At 46.0% G+C, this 14,931-nt stretch overlaps 1 protein-coding gene across 2 annotated transcripts in view; it reads right to left on the bottom strand.

Moving 5' to 3' along the window:
- The window catches only part of ALKBH8 (alkB homolog 8, tRNA methyltransferase), a 1,077,261-nt gene that overhangs the window by 636,626 nt on the left and 425,704 nt on the right, over positions 1–14,931 (bottom strand). The window lies entirely within an intron of this gene.

Here is a 14,931-nt window from a genome sequence, read left to right as displayed (position 1 = left end):
GTTGTAGGCAATGAATGTGTAGTTATAGGCAAAGTGTAGTTAATCGGCTGCCATTTTTTGTTTATATTTTATTAGGTGATTTGTTCAGTAACAAACATGATGAAACAATGTTCTTTTCAGGGTGCTTTTGTGGGGTGGAGGATGGAAACGGACTGCAAGGAAAGGAGGGGGGATTTAAGGCAGCCTATTTGTAGAATGAATGCAGTCCTGAGTTTAGTGCAGGTCCCCGAATATGCAAGCCAATAGGAGATGGGGATTGGAGAGGCGGTGGTAAGTTACAGGACCCCCTACAATGTTTTGACGATAAAGGTCCGTAGGGGTTAAACTTAACCCAAAGTGTGATTATGCAAAAGCATGTTGCCATTTGAGGAGTATCTTGAATGTGATAGGATGAATTTGAATCTTGAATCTGTCAGTCTTGGTGGTCGGTCAAAAGGCCGAAAAAAAAATCTCGAATAACAAACATCTCGGAAAAAAAGGCCGAAAAAAAAAATATCGATTTATTTTTTATATATGTATTTTTTGGGTCAGGTAAGTAAAAAAAAGGTTAAAATAAAAATAAATAGAAAAAAAGGGGGGTTGGGGGGAACCCCCTCATTTCGAAAAAAAAACGTTATAAAAACAATTCGATATTTTTTTTTCGGCCTTTTTTTTCGAGATCTTTTTTTTCGAGATTTAGAACTTTGGTATTATGACTATAAACCGTCAGTCTTATTGAAAGTGCTTCCAAAGGAAAGGTCCTTGTGTAGATAACAGTTTGACCCAGATTCTTGATTTGTTGTAGTTGTAGTTGTTCAATCATAAGCTTCGGGACATAGAGGACTGAGTGTTCTTGATGGGTTGCAGGTGGACATACCGCAGGATACATACTTAAGCCCTTTGACCATACTGCTTTGTGGGTGAGGCAAAACATTTTTTCAATTTAATCCTCCTGGCAAACAGTTGAGGTCTTTTAGAGGCAGTCTGACGTGGCCTTCTGATTTGATACCCACTTTGGTAACCACTATGAAATATCTGTTTTGAACTAGTTGCTGTTATGTTATGAGCTAGTTTGATAGGACCTTACAGTCAATCGTAGGTTTCTTATTAAGAAACCTATGAACTGGGTCAGTTCAGGAGTAGAGATGCGTCCACATTGCACTGTAAAATCTGGGACAAAATCACTCACCTACATCCATTACACTTGAATATACAGATGCTACAAACAGAACAAGGTTTTAGAAAGTAATGGGAATTCAAAATATCTATAGAGAACGCTTTGCTCACTGTTAGAAAAGCTTTTTCTTTGTGCTGCTTTTCCCCTATAGACAGCAATGGTATCCTCCAAATTATTGTAGTTGTTTTGACCTTTTGCTTAGCTTATCTATGTTGGGAAACTGGTGGTTTTATGCACACATCACCTTACTGTGCGGTGAAGTAGGGAAACTTTGTATCCCTTTTTCTTGGGTTGCAAGTAGTATTTCTGTTACTTATATGACTTTTGCCAGACGGGCCGGTCGTAGCAGATATTTTTCTGCCATCATTTTTACGAGTTTTCTCGCATTACATTTGCATTTTATCCCATAATGCCTATTAGAGTACCATATACTCTTAGATGGCCATACCATCAGATTGTACCCGGTCCTTTGGCCATCTTGACTTTTGGCCTTCTTGCTGCCCTCCTTGGGCCAGAGATTCCATATAATGCAAGCCCTTTCCCAGGCAAAGTGGTGATATGCGTTTGTGGCCAGATGACATGACTGGGACTGTTTGGGCACAGTCCGCATACTGGCCAAAAGTGTGCCTGTTTCTGGGCAGCTGTGGTGGCCGATGATTGGACAGCCCCAGCAAGTTTGAATGGTGCCGATCTTTACTATTGGTGGTGTGAGAAACCTGAATGTGTTTCCCTAGCTAGTCCCCGGGGATCTGTCATCCAAGTGGCCAGGACACGGCCATCACTATTGGATCCAGTTCTTGGGGGTGGATAGTGAGGAAGGATCACCTGGATGGGGTGTCCTCGGGGAGTGGGACACAGACAAGGGAGATGCGGTACCCCCCTTCTTTCAACAACTTTTCCCCATCCTACCACGTATGACATTCAAAACCACTGCACCCCCTTTTCTGATACAAACACTTTCGTACGGCACACCAGATAACCTACTAACACCAGAGCCCAATAAAAGGGTCAGGCAAAGTCATGCAATTGATCAGATTCACACACACTTGACAGCATTTTCCCTTCCCCACAGGGATAAAAGCTGGAGCAAGAGAGCACAGTACTAGCAAGGCAGACCGCACAACGAGACTGCTATCCAGGTCCGGCAGTTCAAGAGGAGGAGAAAGGAGGTGAATATCGAGAGGCAGACAAGGAGAAACACGACCATGCCCTTTTCGACGCAAACCCGCGAAACGTCAGCAGAAGGAATCGTAAGACCACGCACAATAGCCCAAGTGTGTTGCAGCAGATGTCAATGGTACACAGAGCGTGTCGATACTGATAAACGGAAGCGAGGGAAACTCCTGCTACCAGGGTACCGGCTGTGACGACTCCGGTTACGAGGAAAGCCAGACAGTTATCATAGCCGTGAGTCGAAGGGAGAGCCAATAAAAACCGGGCTTTGGTGAATGAAAGTCGCATAGTGGTAAAGTGAGAGAAGTTCAAAGAACTGTAAAACTGTAAAGGGGAGACCAGCTGCACAAAGGGGCTGGCACAACGTGGGTGCTGCTCTGAGAAACTCTGGTCAAGCCCCGTCGGAGTGAAACTACAGATACCAGAAAGCCGTAGGAGAGCCGCCAAGATAGGTCAAAGTGGTCATACAGGAGGTCAAGAAAAATCCCCGTACAGTCGAAAGCCTTTGACCTAAGAACTATGAGGTATGCAAGGGAAGTGAATCCTGCCACATGAGAAAGCAGGGGAAGTGAATCCCGTAAACATCGAAATTAAATATGAATGTTAAACTGGCAAGAGTGAACCCTGAACAGGGATGCTGACGAGAAAGGGGCAAATTCTGGGGTCCCAAGAAACAGTGTGTTGACAAGGGTGAACCCAGCAGAGGGATGTCCACTGGAACTGTTTAAAAAGACATGAAGATTTGTGAGTGAAGGAAAAGCCATAGTGAACCCGGAGGAGTGAGGCTGAAATTAAAGAGGGGTCAGTGCCTGGAAGAGGGGAGCCCAGCGGCAAAGAATCTTCACCCAAAGAAGAAAACAGGAAACAAACTTTCATTTTGTTGAAAGAATTTTTGTTTTGTTATTGAATACGTCCTCGAAGGCAAGAGACTTTCAAAGTGAAATGAGACTTGGCCATCGATGGTCCTAATACCGGCAAGTGGAACTGTTGACTCGAACTGGGAAAACTCGAGTGTGCGCTGTGCTCCAAGATCCCATCTTACCCTTTGCTCAATACGTGGGGAAGGGAGATCCAAGCTACCGCATTCTGACATATTATTTGTAAACACTTCTTTCTGTTCTTGAAAACCATCCCACACCCTTTTTTTATTAGTTGTAAGATTTGGCAATAGGTTTCTTAGTATAGGACCTTTTTTACTTTGACACACCGCCACTAGGACTGCCTTATTTTCATTTCATGGTCGACGCTTGCTCCCATCTCAGATTTAGGTTTAGATTTGGCGTTTTTCCAACCTGCATACAATTTAATAAACACCCTTGAACTGTGATCACTTGTGTCTGTCTTTACTGTTACCACCATGAGTTCCTTACATATGGTGTCAAGTATGGGATGGGACTCAATTGAAACAAATTGGGGGACCCTACAATTTCAAAAACATAGTCCGAGATCCTCTAACCCTTCGATCGCCACCAAGGAATTAATAGGGTTTGATATCTGTAGCAGCAGGGAAGCTATTATGTCCCCTGGGAAAAGAAGAATGGTGCCTACAGACTAGGTGTTGATATCCCCTCTGAGGTGCTACATATCATTAGCCCCAAAATCTGGCTTAGCATGGAAGTTCGGGATAGATGCCTTGAACCTTGACTTCCGGGGAGACGTGAAGGTCCTCTTAAGAATCATGGCGAAGTCCCTTTTGAAGTACACCGGGGAGACCAAATTGTGCAGAGAATTCTGGAAAGGGTCTGTTCCCTCAATTCAAAGAAAGCGAACAAGATAAAACCAAAAGACGTAACTTAGGCTTTGGGGAAGCTGATAAATCAACATCTAAAACAAGAAAGAGGAATAACCCACCATCTATCCCGACCTAGCCTTTACCCAGCAAAATGATCCAGCCCTTGCTGAAGTTTTCTATTACAAGCAATTCCAGAAGACAAAGGCCTAGAGAAGGGAAGTCAATTTTTCTTCTGAAAACTTGCGCTGCTTTACAGAAGAGAAACCTCCCTAGAAGGCTTTAAAAAAACCCAACTCGTAATACCTAAAAGCCACCGAAAGGTCGTGCTAGAGATCGCACATTCCCATCTCACAGGAGGGCATTTGGGGCATGTTAAAACCCAGGCGAATATGAGTGGAAAGTTTTAAGGGCCAGGTATCCATGCCGCTATAAAAACTTACATACAAACCTGCGAAATATATGTCTAAAGTCAAGCCCCCACATCCCAGTACCTGCCCCTCTGAACCCGTTACCGATCATAGAAGTCTTCTTTTCTAGAATTGGTATGGACATAATAGGACATCTAGAAACAGCTAAATTAGGTAACAAGTATGTCCTGGTGATCGTGGATTATGCAACCTGATATCCCAAAATATTCCCAATTTGAAATAATACCACTCAGCAGATCCTAAAACATCTTCTACTGTATTTCTCTAGGGTCAGTTTTCCCAAAGAAATACTAACCGACCAAGTTTCGAACTTTATGAGTACGCTTATGGCCGAAGTCAAAGATCTACCCCGAATTACCACTTTGCAAACTTCTGTGTACCATCCTCAAACCGATGGTCTAGTAGAAAGATAAATTCTGTGTACCATCCTCAAACCGATGGTCTACTAGAAAGATTCAATAAGTCCCTGAAACTAATTCTAAGGAAATTGGTAGACAAGAATAGGAAAGACTGGGATTGAATGATCACATGGGCACAATTTGCAGTAAGGAAAACCTGCTAAGCTTACATGGGTTTCTCTCCTTTTAAGTTGCTCTATGGAAGAGAACCGAGAGATGTCCTGAACATGCTCTGGGAAACCTGCAAAGAACGAGAGCAAGCTCCCATTCCAATATCACAAACCACAGCTAAAAACACATGAAGATGGTTCTGGACTTAGTTTGTACTCATATGGAAAAGGCCCAAAGCCAACAAAAAGCCAATTATGATAAAAAGTTAATTTAATATCTTTTTCTTTTGGACAGAAGTACTAGTCCTTTTACCCACCTCAGAGAACAAACTTGTTTTCAAGTGGCACAGACCTTACAAGGTAATAGAACGAACGGGACGTGCACGTATAAAATAGCCCAACCACATTGAAAATAGCAAGTCCACTTATATCACATCAACCTCTTAAAATAGTGGAAGGAGAACCCGTCAGCCACCCATGCCAAAGTACTAGACTGCCTGATTCCCGAAGATATAGACAACTTTGACTTAATGCCTTCTGAGTTATCTATCCAACAACAAGAAGATCTAAAGGATGTAGTTGTCTCACTCCCAATGTATTCTCAGAAAAACCAGGAAGAGTAAAAGGTACATACTATTATATTCGAACCCCTAAAGGCAAAGTAGTTAATTTAAAACCCTATCATCTACCAGAGGCATGTAAACAGATACTGATCGAGGAAATCAACAAAATGTTGAATCTAATATCACTGAGCCCTCCTCAAGTCCATGGCCCTCTCCTATAATGTTGGTCACTAAACCTGACAGTTCCTGCAGATTCTGCGTAGACTTCTGTCAAGTTAATGCCATATCAGACTTCGATGCCTATCCCATGCCATGCATCGTTTTTTATTTTTAAATTTGTTTATTGGCATTTTCAGTAATATCTCTTACAAGTTTTGCAAATGTGTCTTGTGCATATTCATTTACAATGCTTTTCAGTTTAACCTTAACAGTATAACCACAAATAACAATAACTGTCTCCTTGCCATGTTTGTGTATTTCAGCGTCTCTTGTTTCGGGGAGGGGGGTGTGGGGAGGTTGGGTAGCTTACTCAGAGGGGGTGCAGGGGGATACCTTCCCGGGACCAGCGATGTCTCCGAATGCCATGCATCGTTGACCTAATTGATAAACTCGGAATAGCCACCTTTCTATCCACCCTTGATTTAACAAAGGGGTACTGGCAAGTCCCTGTATATGGGCCAGATAAGGAAAAAACTGCGTTTTCAGCGCCCCTAAAATTATTCCAGTTTAAAGTCCTCCCTTTCGGCCTACACATGTACCAGCTGTGTTCCAACGCCTTATGGATAACATCCTACAGACCTATTCTGATTTCTGTGGACCTTACATTGACGATATTGTCAGTTATAGTAAAACCCTGGCGGACCATCTCTTCCATCTTTATACCATCATGAAAGTCCTCAGGAATGCTGGCCTAACTGCTAATCCAGCTAAATGCAGATTAGCCCACTCAGCCATGAAATACCTTGGCTTTTTCGTAGAGAATGGGAATGTACAGCCCCAACATGAAAAGGTAAAAGCCGTCTTGGATACTCCAACTCCCAAGACTAAAAGTAATCTTAGGGCTTTCCTTGGTCTGATAGGATATTACCTTAGGTTTATCCCTAACATTTTGGAAAAAACAGCCCAGCTAACAGATACACTTAAAAATGCAGAAGCTCAGAAACTTCATTGGAAAGATGACAAGATATGCTATAACATCTTAAAGCGGACATTATGCCAAAACCGAATCCTAAAGGTAGTTGACGTCTCGAAAGAGTTTGTGCTTAAGACAGATGCCTCTCTCACAGTGTTAGGAGCCGTCCTGTCTCAAATTTGCGATGGACTACGACATACTATATTATACACCAGTCACAAGTAGTTCCCACGTGAAAATCACTACTCTGTGGTGGAACCAGAGGCCCCAGGTCATCAGGTGGGTCATTATCCATTTTAGATCTTACCTATTGGGATGAAAGTTTACACTGGTTACAGACCACTCACCCTTAGTTTGGATTAGCCAACGAAAAAAGTCCAACCCTTGGGTCATGCAGTGGTTTCTAGACCTACAACCCTATTGTTTCACAATGGAACACCGGAAGGGAAAAGACCAGGGAAATGTGGATTTTCTTTCCTGGTTCTCCTGTGAAGCAAATGTGGCTACATCGCATGGAGGAAGGGCATGTGAGAAACCTGAAGGTGTCTCCCTAGCTAGTCCCCAAGCATCTGTCATCCAGGTGGCCAGGACACCACCATTGCTATTGTTAAGTTCACCTGGTCTCTGCAGAGGCGTTGGGGCACAGTTGCAGCCCTCCCTGGAACTAGATCACCCTCTTCTGGTTTCGTCCCCTGCGGGTCAGCTGTGGGCGGCGACGATCGGTGGCACTGCTCCTGTGTGGATATGGGGAAATGTGAGTGCGCCGATAGGTGACTGTGGTATCTCCCTAACCCTTCGACCCAAGGTGCGATTTCAGTGGGTACGTATCGGCCCATAAGGCTCACCTGGTAAGTGAGCCTTATGGGCTCACTTACCAAGATGACCTCTCCCTCCTGCTACTTCTGGCAAGCCAAGGTCCTCTGGATGTAGGTTTATTTTGGTGGTCGTTGATCATGCCACCGGGGATGATGAAGCCACTCTGCTAAAGGAAGGGACTGCCTAGTCAGTTGCTAGAGCCTTGCTTGGAATCTTTACCAGAGTTGGATTTCCTAAAGAGGCTGTGTTAGCCAGAGGCACAAACCGTATGTCCAACTATACACCGGCCATGTGGAAGGAGTGTTTCCTACATGGTTTCCTCTGCTTACCAGCCACAAACCAACTGTTTGGTGGAAAGATTCAACAGGGCATTGAAAAGCGGAATTGGAGCTCTGAAATGCCCCAGAGAAGGAAATTGAACCTTTTCTTAACATGCCTTTGTTTTCATACAGAGAGGTGCCACAAGAAAGGTTTGGCTTTAGTCCCTTTGAGCTTAGTTTTGTACATTCAGTCAGAGGGCCATTGGCTCTGGTAAAGGAAAGATGGCAAACACCCCCTATACTTTACCCACCTTAAATGACATGTACTATGTTTTGAGTCTGAGGAAGAGGATGGCTCTCCTGATGGCTGAGGCCAAGCTACAGGCTGATCAAGCACTAGTTAAACATTGGTATGGCCAGAAGGCCTCACTTTTCCATTGTTCCCCAGGCCAGGAAATACCGATCATAGACGCTAAAAGGTCTAGAGCCTTACAGGATAATGGTCAGGACTTTACAAAGTTGTAGAACGATTAGGTGAGGGCAACTATTTAGTGGATCTGGGACCATACAGGGAGGCTCCTAAAGTGGTCCAAATAAATCCCTAAAGTGGAAATGGGATACCTGCATTTGGCATCAGTTAGGGAAGAAGGAGTCTGAGACATGACCTGTTCCAAAGATGCCTTTTTACATGACTCCAGTGAAGGTGTCACATTGTCCCTTCAACTGACCCTGCAACAGCAGAGAGAGGTCCAAATATTGCTTAGGCAGTTTGCCTCCTTGTTCTCACTAACTTCAGGCCTGAACCTTGGTTGTCAGCATCAGATTAACACTGGAGATAGTGTGCCTAGGAAGTCTAGGAGTTACACAATGCGAGACAAGGCAATATCCCACATCAAGACTCGGGTCAACAAGATGTTGGATCTTTGGGTGATAGAGCCCTCAAGTACTCCATGGTCCAGCCCAGTGGTTCTGGTACCAAAAGGTATGTCTAATTTGAGGTTGTGTGTGGATGACAGAATTCTAAATGGTGTCACCAAGATAGATGCCCACCGCTTACCATGAACCGATAAGTTGGTGGACAAGCTGTAACGCTCACCTGATTCCCGCAGAGGCGCCGGTCTTGACTGGGTGAATGCCGTATCTTCAAAGGTGATGTGTAACACACGGTTGGCTCTTTGGGCTGGACCTCTGTGCACTGTATGTCTGACTCGAAGAGTAAGATGTCTGCAGATAGAAAATATGGGATTAATGAACTGGGGTTATTGGGTGCCTCTCTCCTCTTCCCTTTCTCTTCTCCTGTAGAACCCCAAAGGTTAACACCCTCACCTTAGGTAAGTGAACGCCGAGCTCTCCATCTGCCTCGGGGCAGGGTGCCGTAACCAGTTTCTTCACTGGATAAGGGTGCAGGCCTCTTGACCTCAGAGGACTGCTGTCTGTTGTTAACTGCACGAACGGTAAGTTCTGGGCACTTCAAATGTCTTAAAAGTCTTTTGTAATGATATCTCTTGTTTTGCAGGGTTCCGGCGATGGCGGATGGCGGGCTGATGAGAGTTGAGGATCGAACCCGCGTGAGGAATACAAGCGCCTGGAAGCACGTAAGTAAGCGCTTGTAGCCTGCTTCACGATGCGCACTAACTGTCCCTTTTATCTTGCAAGTACAAGTTCGGAGCTTTAGAGAAGCTGAAGGGTGCTGGAATACCCACTGGATTCGGCGTGGAAAGGAGTAATGGCACGTGAGTAATAAAGTTGCCCAATGTCTTTAAACGCACCTTCTTTTGTCTTTCAGATGCGGGATGCAGTGCCGAAGGCCTCCGGAGCGTGCGAAGAGCTGGTAAGCTTTTGTCTTTCAGATGCCGGAATGCAGTGCGAAGACCTCCGGAGCATGCGAAGAGTAGGTAAGCCTTTGTCTTGCAGATGCCGGAATGCAGCGCGAGGCGTTGGTGACAGCCGATGGACCAGGTAAGAGATGCGCTGCCACTGAAGACCGTAGTGCTAACCTGTTCTTTCTTTGTCTTTACAGGTGCTGCTGAAGACTGGATTCCAGGATGGTAAGCCTTTGTTCCCTTAGGCCCAGGATCAGAAGCAGAAGACACGATGAGCGTTCTGCTGCAGAGAATGCAGAATAACGCAAAGCAAGATTCATCCATCGGGTGTGGTTTAAATAGCCTCCTGTAGTGCTTAGAGGTCTCCTTCCACAGCCTCGCTTAGGTGAGAAAAGAGTTCCTGCTTTCCAGAAGAGTTCCAGTGTTCTGAACCTAGGGAGTGGCTCCTGCCCCACCCAACAGGAAAAGTAGTCCCAAACAGAAGAGGATCAGGGGCTCAACTGGCAGGTAAGTAAGCAGCATGGTCTGCTGCAGGTAAGTCCACCCAAGCATTATTAGCCCGGCGCTTCCAGCGCTGGGACTGGGCATCTTTATGAGCCTGGTGCCACTGGCGCCAGGACAGGGTCCAAAAGGTCCCAATTGGGACTGGCTGGCACTCGGAACCGGGGTTATGGGTCTGCTTCCAAGGGAGTCGGGCAAGTCCTGATCTTTTGGAAGCAGAGATCATGACACAAGCTTGGCGCTGCCAAATACGTAAGCATCTTTTATCATACTCAGGATATTGGCAAATATCCTCGACTGAAAGTGCCAATGAGAGGACTGCTTTCTCCACACTTGTGAGTCTTTACCAGTTAGGGGTAATGTTGGTTAAAAACAATGCACCTGCTATAGAACAAAGGTTGTCAGTAAGGTCTCGAATGGGCGTTATGAATTTTGCTTGGCATATCTAGATAATGGGGACCATTACAAGTCTGCCTGTGCGAAAATAAGTGTGTCGGCAGCAACGTACCGGCACCCGTTCCGGACCGGCAGACTACAACTGTGCTAGCTGGCGTCGTTGCGTGCGGCAGGTCTGACCTGCCGGGCGCAATGGCCACGGTAGGCACAGCTGCCATGGAAGCACCAGCACCGTTACTAACAATGGCAGTGCTTCCGAGTCCTCATTTCCATGGGGTCCTACAGGACTCCACAGGAATGGGGACTAACATTTTCCGCCGCTTGATATTCCGGGCGGCCAGGACCTGTAATGTCCCGTTGGCACTGGGATCTCCGGCGGCGGAAAGGGTGTTATAGTCCAGCGACAACCCACCAGAAGTACCGGCAGGTTACCGCCGGACTTGTAATGACCCTCAATGTTGCAGTTTTCAGCCCTGCATGGGAATAACATGTGAGACATGCAAGGGTAGTATTGCAGGCCCCTTAACAGGCCCACCTGACCATAAAGGCAACTAAATGCTGGATTGGTTGCGGTTCAGTGACCTACCTTGGGCACAAGTTAGTGAAGGCAAGTTTCAGCCTCTACCCAGCAAAGTACAGGTTGTACAAGACTGGGAGATCCCTACAATGAAAACCCAGATGAGAGCCTTTTTGGGCCTCACTCAGTATTACAGGATTTATATGGCAGACTATGACACCAGAGCTGCCCCTTTGACTGCTCTCACATCTCCTAACAAACTTTAAAATGTGCCTTAGTCTGAGGAGTGTGAGAAGGCTCAAAGGCCCTTCCCTCCCAGCTAGATGAAAAAGACAGGATACACAATATCTTTAATCCATTGTCAGTTTAAGAAGAGAGATTTGAGGTGGGACACCTTGGAAAGCAGTATTTTCCATTGTGTGAGCCCTTCGGATATTGAGGACCTACCTCTTTGGGTCTCACTTCACCATCCAAACTGATCATAATCCTTTAAAATATTTGATGAACATGAAGTATGACAATCCCAAGTTTCTCAGGTGGTCAATAAGCCTTCAAGGCTTCAACTTCACTAATGGGTATGAGCCAGGTCCCCAACATAGCAATGCTGATGGTCTGTCTAGGATGCATATGTATAACCGACATGACCAGGAAAACCATCAAGGGATGGATCAGATCAACCGGTCCCTAGTATGGGAGGGGGACGATACGTGTTTGAGGAAAGATATTGTTTTTGCAGCTTTCCCTATATAGACATCTATGGAAACCCCAATGTTTTGCTGTTGTTTTTAATCTCTCCTGACTTTCTCATTTATTAATTTCCCATTTTCTGCAAATTATTAGAATTCAAGCGCACAGGACTATGTAAGGGAGAATCTGTTCAATAGAATCTGGACTATAGCCTCCAGCAGGCAAGCCAACCCACTTTTTCGCAGTAGTCTCCGGCTTTTGCTAGCTTCTATGTTACAGCCCCCAGCAGGTTTATCCTACACTCGCTGTAGCATCCTTCAAGGTCTGCACGATTTAGCTTAACGTCCTCCTGTTCTATCCTCTCAGTATTAACACACTGACTTCCTATGGGCCTCGTTCTGGCTTCTTTTAAACTTTGGCATAGGAATCAATTGTCTCTGTAATGACCATGCATGGTCACAGCCTGCTATCCCTTGCTTAGGTCAGGGCTTTGGCAAGCATTTTGTCAGCCCATCTCCTCTGCATATGTGTGTCTTTCCTAATTGTCAAAGCAAAACAAAAGAGATGATGGCTGGAAGGTTTAGAATCAATCTTAACCTCTGGCATTGCTCTGGGCAACCCTCCAGACCATAGCTCTTCGCCTGCCAAACCATTACAAAAGGGGAAGACCATATGCAAACCAGGCTTGGTCTCACCCCAAAAGGGGCAGTCTGATTGGTCACATCCCTTCTGCATGAGACCACAAGCATCCTCAGACATGTTTCAGCCTTGTTGGGCCTCATCAGTGAAGAGTAGCTTGGGTCTCTAGGCCCAAAACGGTGGTATGGAAGGTTGCCCACAGCAATGCCAGTGGTTCAGATTCATTCAAAACCTTCCACCCATCACTTTTATGGTTATAGTTTGTCTAACTATGTGAGAGAGGGTATACCCAGACATGGGTCCTTTGCTCGCTGCGCCATAGGAAACCATGTAAGACCTCACTGAGGAGGCCCACCAAGGCCGAAACATGTCTGGGGTTGCTTGTGTTTCCGTGCAGAGGGGACCTGGCCTAGCAGTTCGGGCTGGGCTGCTATCATTGGTGGCAGTACCTGACTGATTTGCATTTGGCTGGACCCTTTTTACAATGGCGCAGATGCTTTTGTGGTTATAGGTTTTTCTAATTGTCAGCCAGGCTTCTGGGTGCTATACTGCAGTCAAGCTGAACAAGTCATGCTTTCCCAATGGTGAGTTGCTGTTGAGTCCGTCAGAGTTGCGGGCTCCCGGTGGATGGAGTCCTCGTTCGAGATTCGATATAATCCAGCATTTCGATTCAGCAGCGAGACAATGCTTCAGCTAGCTCGAGTCGATGTTCGAGACGGGCGAGTGGATGGTTTCTAGCAGGTCGAGGTGGTCTTCAAGTCGGTTGCTTGCAACGAGTCAAGCCAGCGATCGGGGCAAGGCGGTCCACTTCAACGGGCTGAGTCAGCATCGAAGATCAGGTAGGCAGGTCGAAGGGTTTGGAATGCCAAAAGCAGCACTGTAGGTCATGTAGGAGCTCAAAGGGAGTAGAGCGTGGTCGAGCCAGCTTTAGGTAAACAATGTTCTGAGCTGCTTCTGGACTTCTCGGTGGCTGGGGGCCCAATCTAGGGTCTTCAGGTTCAAGTTTAGCTTTTTCTTTCTGCACTTCCACTCCAGAAAAATCGTCTGGCACACGCAATAGTCTTCCACCTCCAGTGAGCAAGATCCTGGATCCAGTGCACAGGCAGCAGAGGCGCCCAGGTCCTCAGCAGTTTCTCCTCAAGTTTGCTACTCAGGTAGAGAATAGTGCTTCCTCTTTCTTGGCGCCTTCTGTCTTCACCACTATCAAATAGGACTTTGGAATAGACTATTTCCACCAGAATTCCACCATGCCACCTTATATATGCAATCAGCTACAGTGGATTGGTCCAGAGCAAGCCTCCTGCCAAGGATCCAACCCAGGGTGCTGTAAGCAGTGTCCTTTGCCTACTGTCATACATCGATTACCTTGTCTGCAGGAGGTGGGGAGGGGGCAGAAAGTTTGATGAGCCCCAGGAAATTTAAGATGGTGGAATCCCCCTACGGACTAAAGCGCTCCTCTGGGCTCCTCTTCCTCCACCTCTACCTCTACCTCTACCTCCTTTCTGTGTCTGCCTACTGAAAAAGTACTCCTGTGATCAGCACCCTAGTTTGAAAAGGCCATTGTCATGTCAGGACTGTCTTGAAGCACTGGTTCCCAGGAAACGTCCTGAGGAGGGTTGCTGTGCCTTGAATAAAGGTGTCAGCATTCGTCAGAGGAATCAAAGGGGCATCCTCCTGGACATGGTCCTACATGATGGTTGCGGGTGCACCCATGCCAAACAGCTAATACATACCCAGCCCTGCCGTGAGTGAAACATGCCTTATCATGCTGATAGTACTAGGATATCCAAAGGATTTGGCTGTATAATTATGTAACCTCAGCAGCCATCATCTCATAACTAGGCATGGCTTGCATTTACAATTTACTGTGCCACAAGGCGGCTGGGTACTGTGATGAATCCTGTGGTGTCATCACAGATCCCCAGCCTAAGATCTACTCCCATGTGGCCAGGGAAAGGCAGCCACTACCTGATCCTAACCGTGGGGGTGGTTTCAGGAGAGAGAATCACATGGGAGGAGATGGCAGCCGGGGGAAGTGGTGACTCCTATAGGCGAGGCGTAGTATTCTTCCTTTGATGGGGATGAGAATCTTGAGATTCCCAGATACCTGATGGCCTGTTGTCATTGTTCAATTCCATCCCATCAAATTACCCAGAGAAGATGTTGTAACAAGTCATGTAATCCAACTAAAGTGTTCACTTTGGAAGTTCAGGACTTCGCTATAACACCTTCTAATTGTTATGAGAATATCTCAAATAGAGGTCCTAATCCCAATGACAGAACACAAACCTCTTTTACAACATTGCCGAACTCTAACAACTCTCTGTTTTCAGAACAATCTAAACTAAATAAGTACCAACGGGTCAAATCCACTACAGACTTTAAGACCAAGAATGCCCATAGTACTGGGACAAGTAAGGCGGGCTCAGTGTTAGTAAGGATCCAAAGGGCAACTGGCCAGAATGAGTGGTCTAGTTGCTGTAAAGGAAAACACCGGAGTGCGACATTTAAATGGAGAAATTAATTTCAGCTGAGAGAGGGAGTGAACGGCGTAGCTGAAGCAGACCGTAGTTCTGAAGACGCTTTGAGAGTAGTAGGAA

The sequence above is a fragment of the Ambystoma mexicanum genome, chromosome 7q, assembly GCF_040938575.1.
Source record: "Ambystoma mexicanum isolate Mex_15411 chromosome 7q, UKY_AmexF1_1, whole genome shotgun sequence".
Classification (NCBI taxonomy): Eukaryota; Metazoa; Chordata; class Amphibia; order Caudata; family Ambystomatidae; genus Ambystoma; species Ambystoma mexicanum.
Note: the sequence above shows the minus strand (reverse complement) of the source record. Positions and strands in the feature narration are given on the sequence as shown.